Here is a 17,675-nt window from a genome sequence, read left to right as displayed (position 1 = left end):
ATATCAATAATGCCGGGTACATTTTGTATCAAACTGTTATTAGTTTTAACAGTAGTAAACACTTCTTCCATATCAATACACGGTTTATCAAATCAAGATATGTAAATATACAAGGTTATAAAAAGTAAATATTTGAAATTTACACAATTGAACCCACATAACACGAAATATCTAACACTTTTAAGTATTTAGGTACATAATAAATACTTGTATTTAACGTAGATGTTAATATACTAAAAGTACAATGAAGTGCCTTAAGTTTATTATTGTAAAAGTTTACTGTTTGTGAGTATAATTTATAGAAAGGGGTATACTCTGTTTGTGTGAGTCGATTAATCGGATGATACAGTCTAGAAGTATCAAGAAAAGATATTTATTAGCAGGTTTTTTTTTAACATTTTTGTTATTGGTGGCTGAAGCCGGAGTGTCCGGAGAAGAAGTATTATGTTGAAAATATCTTATAAATTTTCCACTGGAAATGTATGGAACTTGACAAATATTATTTGATGAAAATATATAAACAAATGTTATAATTTTCACAAAACATAAACAGACATGATTTCTAAAGTTTTAGTAAAATTTAATATTGAATGTCTTTCTTATTTGTTTATTTTACATACGCGTTAACATGTCTTGTTGTTTTTAAAAAATTAAAGTTTATTTCGGAGTTGTACCTGTAAAACCTTACAAAGAATACGGCTTTCTACTATTGAATAATGAGAAATGTGTATGATTTTGACAACAATTGTAACAAATCGTGTTTCCGCTAACCGTTTGTTAGAAATTTGTCAATACAAACTGTCTTTATATTTGTTTGAAACATTCCACATCATATTTTCATATATATATATAGATACTTGTACTAAGATATTGACAAAGCAAACGTTAGCATAATAAGTTTAGTTCAATAGCTGGATGTATACACTTGAACCACCCTACCTACCCCTATTTCAGTGTCTAAGATTTATTTGCAACATTTGAACTATCACTACACTGAAGAAAGATTGTTTCTCCTATTTACACCAGTCTAAAACGGTTTGAAAAATGAAATTATCAATGTCGACCTTTCAATCGGCCCTATTTTCAGTATGTTAGGGAAAAACTTGTGATGTGTCTGTCATTTTTTCAAAGAAAATGTTTTCTGAGTGTATTGCAGAACATTTGTGTAAAATTACAGAATATGTTGATAGTACCTCAGTTGTTAATACGAATATGTCTAGAATGATTAGTCAATATATTGAACAATGAAACTGCAATTTACAATCCAAGAAAGTTTATATGGCAAACTTGGAACACATAATTTATTTAAGAACAGTTTTACACAGAAACTTATTGTACTCTTACAATGTCATTTTCACAATTGAGTTATTTTGCACCACTAAGAATCGAAGCACGAAGATTTAAAAAAAAAACGCACATTTTGAGGAGCCATTCTGTGATAGTTGTACGCGTCTGGCGTACTAAATTATAATCCTGGTACTTTTGATAACTATTTACACCACTGGGTCGATGCCACTGCTTGTGGACGTTTCGTCCCCGAGGGAATCACCAGTCCAGTAGTCAGCACTTCGGTGTTGACATGAATATCAATTATGTGATCATTTTTATAAATTTCCTGATACAAAACTTTGAATTTTTCGAAAAACTGAGGATTGTCTTGTCCCAGGAATAAATTACCTTAGCCGTATTTGGCACAACCTTTTTTGAATTTTGGATCCTCTATGCTGTTCAACTTGTACTGTTTGGCTTTATAACTATTTTGATATGAGCTTCACTGATGAGACTTATGTAGACGAAACGCGCGACTGGCGTACTAAATTATAATCCTGGTTCTTTTTATAACTATTGTAAGGATATTTTAGAAAATGAAGCCCATATTATTTGATCGTGTCCTTTCTATTTGGGCCAACTTTTTGGAGCTTTTGGTCCTAAATGCTCTTCAACTTTATAATACATGTTTAACCCTGCCATATTATGCATGTATGTGCCTGTCCCAAGTCAGGAGCCTGTAATTCAGTAGTTGTCGTTTGTTTATGTGTTACATATTTGTTTTTCGTTCATTTTTGTAATATAAATAAGGCCATTACTTTTCTCGTTTGAATTGTTTAACATTGTCATTTCGGGGACTTTTATAGCTGACTATGCGGTATGGGCTTTGCTCATTGTTGAAGGCCGTACGGTGACCTTAGTTGTTAATTTCTCTGTCATGTTGGTCTCTTGTGGACGGTTGTTTCATTGGCAATCATACCACATATTCTTTTTTATATAATAATAGGACCCTAAAAATGCAAAATTTAAGTTGCGATACTGTTTGTAACTGAGATACAAGCAAATATTGGTAGTTTTTGGAAATAGTCATGGTATTTTTTGTCATCCTTTTGTTGTTGTTTTTTTTTTCTTTTTTTTTGCAGTTTTTGTAAACTCTCTTTCTGAATATGCAGTCTTTGTTCTTTGACGCTTAGCTAGCAACAATGAATCCGTCATAATTAATAATTTTAAAATGAAGACTTTCACTGCTATAAACTGATCAATTAAATTTATAAATGGCAGTAAAAAGTTTTAAGCAATCCGAGAAATAACACATATTTTTAAACAAAATGTACACTGAAAAATATGTACATTTCAAAAATTCGTTCATGAACACACAAGTTCTAGTATAAAAATAAAAGTTTAACTTTTTAAATTAAAGTCGTGTAGATATCTTTACCGTTACGAACTTTTCCGAAAGTCAGATACGGTTATCTTTTGTTATTCGGAATTGTTACGTTAAGATAAGATATTTTTTTTCGCTTTGTCGAAAATTCTGCATTGTAAATATTGAAATATTGACCCATGAGCAAACAAATAATTTATTCGAAAGTCGTTTTTTAACAGGCATATGAAATAAATGTTATCGAATTTTCTCTAATGCTTAGTTCGTGCTATTTGTGTTACATTTTAATGTTGTGTCGTTGTTCTCCTGTAATATTTAATGCGTTTCCCTCAGTTTTAGTCTGTAACCCGGATTTGTTTTTACAGCGGTAATACTGTTGCCTTTATTTATACCTTTAAGGAATGACTGTAGAAATTCTGTCAATGATAAAAATAACACAAAACTTGTGTTCACACTGAATAACCCGCGTAGCGTGTTATGTAAAAGTGTGCACACCACTTTTTAAGTTATTTCGAATAGACAGGAAAATATTACAATGAGTCCTAACAACTTAATTTTAAATTCCATTTTTCAGTAGTAAATCATGAAATATATGTGGTTATATGACAACATAATGTCTATGAGCTGTCAGCTAATAAGTACGTGTTAAACCCAAAATTAAATTATTTTCAAATGTACATACATTACTTTACCCTTTAATTTATGCTCTAGCAAAATGTTCTTAAACTCAAGTTCAAATGTAATTCGATTTGATTTTCTGTGTTAAACGCAACTTTTGTATTGGTGGAGGAGGCCGGAGTGTCCAGAAAAAACCATCGGCCTTCGATAGGACAACTGACGTCACAATCCTAGTAAATTAAGATTGAAGTCGAGTGCACCCGCATGAACAGGATTTGAAGTCACAACATCAGTGTTGACTGACGAGTGAATTTAGTAATAACTACTTAGACAACTCGGCCACCGAGGCCCCTCAATTCAAATTTTCAATTCAAAGTTTAAATATCTGTCATATCAAAGTTTAACACGTGACATTTACACGCAACGATGATATATTAAATACATGGTCCGTTTCCTTGAAATACCAACACCAATTTTGAATTCTATGTGCAATAACACGGTATTTCCTCACTTTCCAGTTCGTTGATTCTTTGAATCATATGCATTTGCTATGCAAAAGTATGTTTTTCATTGGATAATAAAATAGTTTTCCAATTATTATATTCTCTGCCAAATTAGACTTTATTTTTGTTTAGCGTTACCTTTGTACACAAGTATGTAATGAGATAAAAACTTATTAGTTGTTTAATTAAGAAGAAACTTTGATACTACAAAATTCAAATGTAAATGAATAAAACATGATACAATTAATTGGTCTTAAAATAAATCTCGAATTTTATAAATAAATCTTCTTCTTAAACAACCATTTTGACAAGGTATAAACACATTATAGTATATGTTATTTATAAGCAACAGCATGCCTTTACATGATTTTGTCTAAAATAATGTTATTTCAAAATTAAATAAAATCTAATTGAATAATATAGAAATAGCCATCTTATAGAATGGATTAATGGTAACCAGTCATTCATCAAATAATAAAATAATTAACATGACTTTTAAACTACGGATTAGGAGACCGTATCTTCATATTCACTCTCTGACCAACAGGACGTACTATTAAAGAGAAATAAAACAAAATTAAATAATTGGATCATTCATATTAATCGAAGTGCTAAAGACAAAGTGACAATCACAATTTGATATTGAAACTAGATGGCCGTAAACAAATCTTAATTCATTGAAAAAGAAGGTTTTGACGCTAAGAACAATTATCACAAGTGCAGGAAGGAATTAGCAAGTCTCAAGATATACAAATATGAAGTTCGTACAGAGAGTATTTTGGGTATTAGTTTGGGTATTACCATTATTGTTTTTTGATGAAACAATTATGATTTCTTTTTCATCTTACCACCAAACAGTGAACAACAGCTTTGACGAAAAGTTACACTACGTCACAGAGAAACTTCAATACGTCATGGAGGAATTACAATACGTCACAGAAACAATGCTAAACGCTACGAATAAAACGCAAATCAATACATGTAACCAAAAAAAAAACCAATTATTTCATGGAAGAAAAATATCGCCACAGTTTGAGAGCTATTATATATATGCTTCTGCTGCTGAACTTATGGACCCATTTATCCATCAACATCGCTACGAACTATTTATAAAACAAAATTTCAAATGCAAAGGGAAAAATGTCTTTCTTTTAGTTTTTATACATATGGCACCTGATAGTTTTGCTGGACGAAACTTGATTAGATCCACGACTGGAACAATTTTAAGTTTTCACAGTAAACGTATTGAACGTGTATTCGTGCTCGGTAAAACTGAAAATACAACACTTCAACAAGAAATCGAACTCGAAAGTAAAAGATACATGGACATAATTCAAGGTAATTTCATAGATTCATACAGGAATTTAACATACAAACTTGTATTTAGTTTATTTTGGGTGAATAGTTTCTGCAACAATGCGAAATTCGTGATCAAGATAAACGACGATATTATAATCAATATTCCACTCGTAGTACCCTACCTGACAGAGAAGGTAAAGGTGGGAAAATCAGTCAACGTTCTGGAATGTAAAACGATAACGGAAAGCATTCCAGTTCGTGAAAGGAACAATAAATGGTTTATAACATTAGAGGAATATCCATTCTCAAAGTTTCTGCCATATTGTGCTGGACACAGTTCCATAATGTCAGTTGACGTTGTAAGAAAAATGTACAAAGCATCACAGAAAGTACCTTATCTATGGTTAGAGGATGTTTATGGTAGTGAATGTTTAGCATTGCTTTTAAAGATAAATATGTTTATGCCGAAGTTTTATTTCGAATCCGTGTTAAATGGGTTATATGGAATCCCATGCAGTTTATTTTATTTGAACATTTTTAAAAATTACAATAATTCGTTATAAATGTGGAATACTATAACAAGATACGAAAAAAGACTCAATTGTTCGATTTGATATTCAAAATAAGTGTATGTATTCGCAAATATTCCATACTGAACGTAAAACTCCGAAATAAAAAAAACTTTTAACTGAAACGTTTCTATAACCAGTGAACCTTTAGAAACCTGGATTAAACCATAATTTAGTATATATATGTATTTTAAACAAATTCCATAATTATTACAACTGAACTTAGGGTCTGGTTTGCTCGACAACAATTGAGCTACCATTAACTTAAATATTAACTTGATAACGATCGAAGTCGTCCTTTAACATACACCACAAACCAGTGAAAGTAAAAAAATTGCCTGTTTGTGTTTTACTCGACCAGTCTGAATTGGTCTGAGTTTTTCTCAATATTACTTGACCCCATTCTTAACCATAATCTACTGTACTGGTTTGTACTTGACCTTTATCTTTGATATTAAATGTAGTCCAAATTGCGGACCCGACCAGTCTAAAACAGTCTGAACCCATTCGTGACCTGTATTTTATCAGTACTTGGCCAGTTCTCGTTCATATTTTTCAGTCTGTACCATACTCGACTAAAGGTCTGAACAATGCTGGACCAGTCTGCACTTTGCTTGACCAAATATCCTTTTTTATTTTTTTTTTTAAATTTTAACTGTAAAATTAACTTTAACTGACCTGACAACAGCCACAATAAAAAAAGATAAACAGATTTTTACATCAGTACATGATTCTCAGATGTATCTAATCGAGATCGTTAAATTATCTTATTTTAAAGTCTTAGCCTTGTTAATTAAAAGATTTTCTTTAAAATGAAAAAAAAACAAAAAAAAACATACCTATACTGAGGGTAATAACAACTTTATTAGGGTGCTTCTAGTTTTGGGAAATTGGACAGAAAGTCACAGGACCTATACTCATTGATTTGATAAGACAAAAAGTCACAGGACATAATTTTATTGATTTGGTAGGGAAAAAAAGTCACAGGACAAAATGAAACACAAATAATTTGTTGGTAGTTGTTTGTTGTTTCAGAGAATGTTCTTGAAATAATAACATTATTAATAACTTTTTATAACGGATAATCATTATACAGTTTAGAAAAGTTTGCATAAGAATGATAAGCCTTGATAAATTAAAGATATGGCAAATTTAAGGTGGTAGACCTAGGTTAAGGGAAATAACTTTTAAAATCATCAGTACGTTTGTGTCAACCATTTTCAAAAACATATTCTAAGCTTCTAGGTTACATAGATTATTTTCAATCTGTTTCAGGTAGATGCTTAAAATACATTGGTGAACTTGACTTTTACAAATGCTTGACTGATTTAAAGAGTTATCTCCCTTAACCTAGGTCTACCTCCTTAAATGCAAATGATATACATGTATGTCTAGTCACCATGTAACCATCTAAGTACCAATTATAAATTAAGCCATTTTCAAGCTGTTTTCGTAACAATAATTTAATCATCATTATTTTTATTACATAATAAAATACATGACCTAAAAAGGGACAAAATCTTAAAGAAATGAATTGTTCTTATGGGTAGGTTAACTTTAAAGTAAAACCTCCTGCTAGGGGCAAAATCATTTAAATGATTACATCTGGTCAGAGGGTTTTAAATTTTAAATAACAACCATTGAAAATGACATCCTGTAAAACTTAAATCTCATGGCATTTTGGACTCACTAGAAAGGTAATACACGATTTTGAAGATTGGAGTTCCTTTTTAAAAGTAAAATACACCTGTTCTGAGGAAATAAAACCGGACCAAAAGTGCTTCTTGTATGCCATGTCTTTAATTTTTACAAATCATTAATTAAAAAAGATTTTACTGCAATTTTTTGAACACAGTTCCTTGTTAAAAAGGTAATGAAGGATTGCTATGGAAGTTATATTATCATGAATACTAAATTCTTGGTTTAACAAAACAAAGGTGTAATTTAAAAAAAATATTATTTTGCTTGATATACTAGCCTTTGTTTATCAAATATGAGACTACTATAACACATATGTGTACATATGTGTTATAGGTTGCACTTTGTAAATACAGCTGTTTCTCAAAACACGCCTCTTTTGGGGAGTAATTGAATATTCATAGAAAATTCATTTTGTTTACATACTGGTTCCCAGTTATGCTCTCTGTGTTCCATATCGCAGAGACAGAACTTGGGAATGTTACCAGTAAATAAACACGTGCATATTGTTTACATTGAAATCTGTGGTAACCTTTCATTCGAGGTAGGGGTAGTTAAGAAAATTAGTGTAAGTTTAAACTCTGAGAAGTTCAGGGCATATAAAGGTTAAAAATATGCCGCACAGCCCTATATTTTGACCTTTGAAAAAAATTGTGGTGCATATGAACTTTCAATTCTAGGATAAGATTTTTTTCAAAACTTCATAGTAAAAGTGGTACAGTTTTAGCCGTAAAAGGAGTTCCTATGGGAAATTGCATTGTCAATATTTACAGAAATGCAACCTATATAGGGTGAAAAAGGGTAACATTCAGAATTTAACCAAATTTGCTTTATTTCACAGATTTTAAAGAAATTAACTCAAATAAGAAGTTTTATAAATATTTAATGAAGATTGATATAATCCTGGGCCTTAAATATGATGACTCAGCATAAATTCACAGTTTACAGTATGCATAATTTACTTAAAGTCCTGGATACAAAATTAAATCAAAATATTTGCATATTTGTAAGTTAAATTGTTAAGAAGTGCTTATATTTACTCTTCGCAGTCATTGAAACTCATAGATCCTTCCTGAATATTATTTATGGGGTATTTGTGTCCTTTCGATAACCCAAAAGTAAGCCGCAACACCTAAATCTTCTTTTTTGTCACCACGGCATAATAAATACAAGCTAGAAAAACAAAAATATCTCAAGAAAACTTGCAATAGTGTGTTCTATCCTGAATATATACTAAATATTCCAAATTGCTAGAAACAGCAGAATTATTTAGGAAATTTGAGGCCCCAGGGGCAAGAAACATAGAAAATTGCCTACCCCCTGGGTCATAAAACAAATAATTTAACTTGTAAATGCTATGATTTTATGATTTTAAAGTTCTTGATATAGAAAACAATAACTATGCTTGGAAGTTATGAAAAAATCAAATGTTAGCAGTCATCTCTACAACATTTTAAGTGAATTTATATCTCAGACTGGTATCTGCATACATACAACTATTGCAAATATGGCTTTGTTTGAACACTTCTAGTATATATATAGTAGCTAAATTGTGTCAGCTATATGGTTAAAGATGATACTGTTGTGACAAGAATTCTAAATTGATCATTTGAGGCAGAAAATGTGTTCTTTAATGGACAAATAGGCATACAGTAAGATGTGGACTGGAGATAGAGGCTGGATTGGATACTTTATATAATGAATAATTTGAATGTTGTAATGATTGACAGCTAAACATTACATTTATGATATTCTGATATGCTTTCAATATGTTATCAAAACAGTTTTTAACAGGTTCTTGGCATTTTTTATCAGAAAATATGCAAATAGGGTAAGCTGGCAATAATTAAAGTCTTGTTTTCAAATTCTTTAAAAAGTTAAAACAGGGGAGGGGGTATAAAATGTATAGTAAAGAAAACCTTAGAGTATACACAGTGATTTCTTTAAGACTTTAATTCTGATAAATGAGTATTAATGTGAGAAAAACTGATTTTAGAGAGTTTTCTATTTAAATAAATGTCTGTATAGGTTGCACTTTGTAAATACAGCTGTATGCCATGTCTTTAATTTTTACAAATCATTAATTAAAAAAGATTTTACTGCAATTTTTTGAACACAGTTCCTTGTTAAAAAGGTAATGAAGGATTGCTATGGAAGTTATATTATCATGAATACTAAATTCTTGGTTTAACAAAACAAAGGTGTAATTTAAAAAAAATATTATTTTGCTTGATATACTAGCCTTTGTTTATCAAATATGAGACTACTATAACACATATGTGTACATATGTGTTATAGGTTGCACTTTGTAAATACAGCTGTTTCTCAAAACACGCCTCTTTTGGGGAGTAATTGAATATTCATAGAAAATTCATTTTGTTTACATACTGGTTCCCAGTTATGCTCTCTGTGTTCCATATCGCAGAGACAGAACTTGGGAATGTTACCAGTAAATAAACACGTGCATATTGTTTACATTGAAATCTGTGGTAACCTTTCATTCGAGGTAGGGGTAGTTAAGAAAATTAGTGTAAGTTTAAACTCTGAGAAGTTCAGGGCATATAAAGGTTAAAAATATGCCGCACAGCCCTATATTTTGACCTTTGAAAAAAATTGTGGTGCATATGAACTTTCAATTCTAGGATAAGATTTTTTTCAAAACTTCATAGTAAAAGTGGTACAGTTTTAGCCGTAAAAGGAGTTCCTATGGGAAATTGCATTGTCAATATTTACAGAAATGCAACCTATATAGGGTGAAAAAGGGTAACATTCAGAATTTAACCAAATTTGCTTTATTTCACAGATTTTAAAGAAATTAACTCAAATAAGAAGTTTTATAAATATTTAATGAAGATTGATATAATCCTGGGCCTTAAATATGATGACTCAGCATAAATTCACAGTTTACAGTATGCATAATTTACTTAAAGTCCTGGATACAAAATTAAATCAAAATATTTGCATATTTGTAAGTTAAATTGTTAAGAAGTGCTTATATTTACTCTTCGCAGTCATTGAAACTCATAGATCCTTCCTGAATATTATTTATGGGGTATTTGTGTCCTTTCGATAACCCAAAAGTAAGCCGCAACACCTAAATCTTCTTTTTTGTCACCACGGCATAATAAATACAAGCTAGAAAAACAAAAATATCTCAAGAAAACTTGCAATAGTGTGTTCTATCCTGAATATATACTAAATATTCCAAATTGCTAGAAACAGCAGAATTATTTAGGAAATTTGAGGCCCCAGGGGCAAGAAACATAGAAAATTGCCTACCCCCTGGGTCATAAAACAAATAATTTAACTTGTAAATGCTATGATTTTATGATTTTAAAGTTCTTGATATAGAAAACAATAACTATGCTTGGAAGTTATGAAAAAATCAAATGTTAGCAGTCATCTCTACAACATTTTAAGTGAATTTATATCTCAGACTGGTATCTGCATACATACAACTATTGCAAATATGGCTTTGTTTGAACACTTCTAGTATATATATAGTAGCTAAATTGTGTCAGCTATATGGTTAAAGATGATACTGTTGTGACAAGAATTCTAAATTGATCATTTGAGGCAGAAAATGTGTTCTTTAATGGACAAATAGGCATACAGTAAGATGTGGACTGGAGATAGAGGCTGGATTGGATACTTTATATAATGAATAATTTGAATGTTGTAATGATTGACAGCTAAACATTACATTTATGATATTCTGATATGCTTTCAATATGTTATCAAAACAGTTTTTAACAGGTTCTTGGCATTTTTTATCAGAAAATATGCAAATAGGGTAAGCTGGCAATAATTAAAGTCTTGTTTTCAAATTCTTTAAAAAGTTAAAACAGGGGAGGGGGTATAAAATGTATAGTAAAGAAAACCTTAGAGTATACACAGTGATTTCTTTAAGACTTTAATTCTGATAAATGAGTATTAATGTGAGAAAAACTGATTTTAGAGAGTTTTCTATTTAAATAAATGTCTGTATAGGTTGCACTTTGTAAATACAGCTGTTTCTCAAAACACGCCTCTTTTGGGGAGTAATTGAATATTCATAGAAAATTCATTTTGTTTACATACTGGTTCCCAGTTATGCTCTCTGTGTTCCATATCGCAGAGACAGAACTTGGGAATGTTACCAGTAAATAAACACGTGCATATTGTTTACATTGAAATCTGTGGTAACCTTTCATTCGAGGTAGGGGTAGTTAAGAAAATTAGTGTAAGTTTAAACTCTGAGAAGTTCAGGGCATATAAAGGTTAAAAATATGCCGCACAGCCCTATATTTTGACCTTTGAAAAAAATTGTGGTGCATATGAACTTTCAATTCTAGGATAAGATTTTTTTCAAAACTTCATAGTAAAAGTGGTACAGTTTTAGCCGTAAAAGGAGTTCCTATGGGAAATTGCATTGTCAATATTTACAGAAATGCAACCTATAGTAGTCTCAGATCAAATGATTTAGAAATTTCACAGAATTATCAACTAAGCTCGACTGGCACCATAAATCTATACCAGAAAACAGTAAATAACAAAAATACCCAACTCCGATTAAAATTCTAAATGGGAAGTCCCTAATCAAATGACAAAATCAAAAACCCAAACTCATCAAACGAATGGATAACTTCTGTCATATTCGTGCCTTGGTTCAAGAATTTCCTTATGCAGACCATGATGAATTAAACCTGGTTTTATAGTTATCTAAACCTCACACTTGCATAAAATTCCATTATATTGACAACGATGAATAAACAAAACAAAACAAAACAGACATAATAGGTAAAATGGCAAAAATAGGGTAACGCACTCAACATTGTATCATAATCTTAATCACTTCAAAAACAAACAAATATGTCAACAACAAAAAAAAAAAATGGTAAAGACAAGGCACATAGGCAAAAACGAAAGAAAAGAATACTATAACACGTTATCAAGAAGATAAACAACGTCAGTATCTAGAATCGATACTTCAAGACCATCATTTATTATTTGTGAATTCGACGTTCATTTGGAAAAAAAGGACGAGACGTTCTTTGACATAGGTATTATCCCTTGTTTTTTTATTCTGCTTTGAAACTTGAATGAAAAATGACGAGTCCAGAACCAATCCTAGATATACCAATACATACTCTTTGTATTTTATTTTTATTCTTATTCTATTTTGTTCCATTCGATATTTTCTTCTTTGTAGATATCTTTTGTGTTTTTATGTGTTCCGCTAAAGGTTTAACTATAAAAGGCTTTTCCTCATCAGGTATCCCGAGCCTCTTAAATATTAAAATATTCAGTTTAGAAGGAAAGTTCAAAGCATCCATGCGCATAGAATTTAATTTCCTGGATATTGGGATACGACACCTGGTAAATTTGTATTGATGTATTGTTCTCTAAAGTCAGTCAATTAATGTTTTGGTATAACTACTGTCTTTAACCCCCTGGATCCGCCTATGGGCTTTTCCTCAACAGGTATCCCGACGTTTTACAAAGTCTGAGTAGCAGCTACAAGCTCTTAAATACCGAATGATTTGGATAATGTATATCCTGTATACAGGTGCATGAATAATGTTACAGTGGTACCCAATGAAAATAATGAATCCACAGTATTCTTTAACCAGTCATATGCCAATAGGCATGATACACAACTCCTAACGGGAGAGATGGGGATCAGCTGCAAATCTCTAAATTTGTAAAACACTTTCCATGAGATCATTCCTGAAATAACACAATTGATAAGCCAAGTGATTCCTTATAAAATTTCAAAGAACAAGACTATTTGAATTTGCCCTGTTTGCAAGTTTGATCTGGGTTAATATGGGCAGTATACGAGTATAAATCTTTTTTTTTATCAGATTTATAGTGAGAGTTTCTTTCTCTAGCGATAGATTGATTGATTAATTGTTTGTTGTCGATTAACGCCACTTGTAGCACAATTGTCTTAACCATGGTGGTCAGTATGAAGTGGTGGAGGAAGCCAGAGTGTCCGTAAAGAATGTTTTAAACAGTGATAGAACTAAAAGGCATACACAAATTCTGTAACTTAAACCAATCATGCTTAAAATAAATAAATTTAATAGAACAATATTATAGATTTGTAAAAAGTTTTCAAGAGTACTAATTTTTCACTTTTAAATCATTATAAATATCCAATGACATATTTTTATTCCTATCTTAAGCTTATCGCCCTAAACTATTTAGAAAAAGATTTAAAAATATAAATATTTGATTAAATATTTTTTTAATTAAATCATTTAAACACTTAATCAAGAAATCAGAGGCTAAAGGGAGATAACTTTAATCCGTCAAATAATTAAATAAAAAGAACTATCTTAAAAAAAATATCTGCGGCATTCAGATGTAAGCATAGAGTTTAATCTTTATCAGTTTTTGTTTATCATCATAGTTGATAAATTGCAAACAATTTGACAACAAAAGGCTGATGATGCTAAAAGTAAAGGATTTGCGTTTTGTTCTAAAAGAAATAAAACAAAATATTCTGAATGATACTTAACTAAACGTATCTACATAGAGGTATTTTTTCAAAAATAAAGATGTACATATACATTAAATAACCCGCAAATTATTGAATAACGAACTTGAAACGGTTCAGATCCATGCTAGTAAATACATTAAAAAAAAAAATGAAAACAACACGTTTAATAATTTCTTGCGACAGAAGCGCTTTTCTGGATTTATCTTCATCAGCAACGCTCAAAGCCAAACATTTGAAATCCGAAGATGGATGAGAACCGAAACTGTTGAAGAGTTATATGTCAAAAACACCTAAAAAAATATAGCCAAATTCATCTAAAGCCAACTTTACCTGAGAGAGTTGAAACCTTAGTTTCTTAATAATTTCAAAATTTGAAAACGGACAGTTTTAGTATGTATGTGTCAAGAACAACTTAAACAATTGGAGATATGTATACAACCTTTTTCTGTGTATATATCGGGATTGACCTGACGTAAAATTTGGTACTCACTCTTTAAGATTATTACTACGCCTTGGAAGTTTCAGTTGTTAGCACTCGAGGTTTTAATACCCTAATTGACCTGGTCTAATGAACCTGTCAGTTATAAGCACATACTAATGTATTAATGTATAGGTAACAATAATTCAAACAATTTGCCAGAGATGGTAATGTCTGCTTCTTGACCTTATTTGAATTTGATTTATCTGGATAATTTTTCAGTTTGATCCTTTTATTGTAGCATAAACATTTTTGAAAGTGTTTGTACAATTCCGTTATTTCATCCAATCATAGTAAAGATTTGTTTCATGTTGTTACCATAGGGAAGCGTCTTTTATAAATGGCTCACTTATTACATGTTCTGACTGCGTCGGGAAAATGTTGATGAGACAACCTTTAAAATTGAGAATCGAAATGGGGAATGTGTCAAACAGACAACAACCCGACCATAGAACAGACAACAGTAGAAGGTCACCAACGGTCTTCAATACAGCGAGAAATTCCCGCAACCGGAGGTGACCTTCAACTGGAATTGATATATTGGTATTTGATCGGTTTTAAGATGGCCGGAGATCAATCTATTCCCAAATACTAAACTGACCTGTTTTACTTTTCTTTTGTTCATGAATACAAAAGTATGACTTCTATGTTGTGTTTTGTAGATTTCTGGTTTCCAGATTTTCAATGCATCAATGGTACATTATTTAGTCAGAGATTTCGTTACCATAAATTACTTTAAAAGTTTACTAAATTCTTCCATAGATACAAAGATTTGATAAATAAAGTTGGCTGTTTTCGAAAAACTAAGGATTTTCTTATCCAACAAACAGATTACCTTAGCCGTATTTGGCACAACTTTTTCGAATTTTGAATCATCAATGCTCTTCAACTTTGTACTTGTTTGGCTTTATAACTAGTTAGATTTGAGCGTCACTGATGAGTCTTATGTAGACGAAACGCGCGTCTGGCGTATTAAATTATAATCCTTGTACCTTTGATAACTATATACAGTAATATTGTACTAAAAGCGCGGTAATCACTATGTGATCCGTGTAAACCCATCGAACCTTTAAACAAACTATTTAATCATAGTAAAGGTTAGGTTACCAAAGTTGTAATTAGATCTTTGAATATAGTTTACATTGGCACCAACATCGATTTTGTCATCAGCAAATTAAATTATAAACAAATTGTTTTGTATTCCTTTTCAAACGGAATGCATAAAGACACATCTACGTTCATTTTTATTAATTAAGAGGTTAACTCCTAACTATCCTACTACATTTATGTTTGGCATTGCACAAGTCATGTCTTCTTTCACTGTTCACGACGTTAAAATACTAAATCCCTGAGATGTGATTTAGTTGTTTTAGTCTCTGAAGCATGATGATTTATTATTAATTATTTTTGGCTTTTACCTACATGTAGCGGTCAGTAACTGAGAGTACTCGCAAATCGTACTTTCTTGTTATATTGATTTAATTATTGTTGATATGGTTATATTTATAAATTAACTGTTTACAAAATTTAGAATTTTTGAAATACTAAGGCTTTTCTACCTCAGGTATATAATACGTTAGCTGGATTTGGCAAAACTTTTAGGAATTTTGGTCCTCTATGCTCTTCACCTTCGTACTTTACTTGGACTTCTTAACTTTTTTGGATTCGAGTGTCACTAAGAGTCTTTTGTAGACGAAACGCGCGTCTGGCGTACATACAAAATTTAGTCCTGGTATCTATGATGAGTTTATTGATACTTTTATAATGCTTTGTTTTGTTAGTTAATGTTTACTTATTCAGGGTTATATCTAGTCTATATACCAGCTTTGATATATTTTTAATAGTATTACTATAAATTTTCACTTCTTCGTATTATTAAAATAATCTATTTTGTAAAAATATTTTTTTCCATTCAAACTGTATGCCTAACAACAAAATCAGTTTTGTTTACCTGTGTTTGTTATTGAAAATGGAGGGTTTTTTTACAAGGTTATTGTTTTTTCGGAATTGCTTGACATTTCACAGCGGTGTTATACAGTGACTTTAATTATTCACCCTTTATTAATATTTTTATTTTGTATTTACATTGTATCATAGATAAAATTTATTCGTTTAGAGTATGTGTACCTGTTTTATTATGTCTTTTGATTGAATAAATCCATTTGAATTGATATTTTATAGTGTGTCTTTCTATGCTGTAATGTTACAATATTGTTTCAGATAAGGGTGAAGGTTGGTACCTATTAAAACGTTGAAACCTGCTGCAATTGTGTACATCTGTCTGAAGTCCGGAATCTGGTGTTCAGTAGTTTTCGTTTGTTGACGTGGTTCATAACTGTTTCTCGTTTTTCATTTTTTACATAGATTAGACCGTTGGATTTTCGCGTTTGAATGGTTTTACACTAGTCATTTTTGTGGCCCTTTATAATGTGCTGTTTGGTGTGAGCAAGGCTCCGTGTTGAAGACCGTACTTTGACCTAAACGGTTTACTTTTATAAATTGAGACTTGGATGGAGAGTTGTATCAATAGCACTCATACAACATATATTCTTATATCTATTTATCGTTTGTTTTTTCCTGGTCTTTGACAGTTTTATAGCAACTAATGAGTTTAAATATCCCGTTGTTATCTTCCGTCCCTCTTTAATATACAGACCAATCTTCTGATTTTTATATATACATAGAAAGAAGGTACAAGATGTAGTATATTAACCCCTAGATGTCTTTATTGATAGATTTAAAATACATATATATGTAACTAAGCAATGACTGTGGTATCACCAGCCCTGTAGTCAGCACTTATGTGTTGACAAGAATTGTCATTGATATGGTCATAATTGTAAATTACCTGTTTTTCTAAACTTTGAATTATTAAAATACTAATGCTTTTCTTAATCAGGAATAGATAAACTTAGATGTATTTTGCAAAACTTTTAGGAATTTTTGGTTCTCACTGCTCTTCAACTTCGTATTTATTTGGGTTTTTAACATTTTTTTTATTTGAGCGTCACTGATGAGTCTTTTGTAGGCGAAACGCGCGATTGGTGCAAGTACTTGATATCAATCCTGGTATCTATAAAGAGTTTATTTATTATTCTAAGAGCTCACCGGGTAGAAAATGTACAAATTTGGTATTAGGTCTACATAGACGGTATATCAATTTTATATATAGATATATCTTTAGTGCTATTACAATTTGCCATAAGTGGATGGCAATAACATACAGTTAATACGAAATAAGACATATTAAGAGGGACATTTGACATAAATATTTTCGACGTAGGTGACGATACAAATATTACTTAAAAGATTAAAACATTAGAGCCTAAACATCTAGGTAAATACCTTTATTTAGCTGATAAGATTCGTT

Source organism: Mytilus edulis, chromosome 13 (assembly GCF_963676685.1).
Source record: "Mytilus edulis chromosome 13, xbMytEdul2.2, whole genome shotgun sequence".
NCBI classification, from domain to species: domain Eukaryota; kingdom Metazoa; phylum Mollusca; class Bivalvia; order Mytilida; family Mytilidae; genus Mytilus; species Mytilus edulis.
Note: the sequence above shows the minus strand (reverse complement) of the source record.